The sequence below is a fragment of the Sinocyclocheilus rhinocerous genome, unplaced genomic scaffold (assembly GCF_001515625.1).
Source record: "Sinocyclocheilus rhinocerous isolate Xijiao unplaced genomic scaffold, SAMN03320098_v1.1 scaffold5130, whole genome shotgun sequence".
NCBI classification, from domain to species: domain Eukaryota; kingdom Metazoa; phylum Chordata; class Actinopteri; order Cypriniformes; family Cyprinidae; genus Sinocyclocheilus; species Sinocyclocheilus rhinocerous.
The window spans coordinates 71,072-71,409 of record NW_015644613.1 but is presented as its reverse complement, the minus strand read 5'-3'; the positions used below and the strand labels follow the sequence as shown (position 1 = coordinate 71,409).

Here is a 338-nt window from a genome sequence, read left to right as displayed (position 1 = left end):
AATAATAATAAATAATAAAGCTAATGAGATATAATGGTAATAATAAGAAAAATAATACTAATAATGAAGAAAAGAAATCATAAATATAATAATTAATAAGGGGGGGAAAAATAATAAAGAAAAAACAAGAAAAGAAAAAATAATTAATATTAATATAGAACAAACTGATAAATAAAAACCTGCAATGATCGCTGTCATCTGTCTATCAATATTTGTCAATGTTTATATGGTTTCATTGTGTGACATATGTATTGTGTTGTTATGGCAACCACAACCACTGCAGCTTCCAAACTCCTCCCCTGTGTTACCATGGAAACCATCATCGAGAGAGAGAGAGA

The 338-nt window shown here is 27.8% G+C and overlaps 1 protein-coding gene across 2 annotated transcripts in view; it reads right to left on the bottom strand.

Moving 5' to 3' along the window:
• The window catches only part of LOC107758357 (glutamate receptor ionotropic, NMDA 2B-like), an 11,503-nt gene that overhangs the window by 10,399 nt on the left and 766 nt on the right, over positions 1-338 (bottom strand). The gene's annotated exons all lie outside the window — the stretch shown is intronic.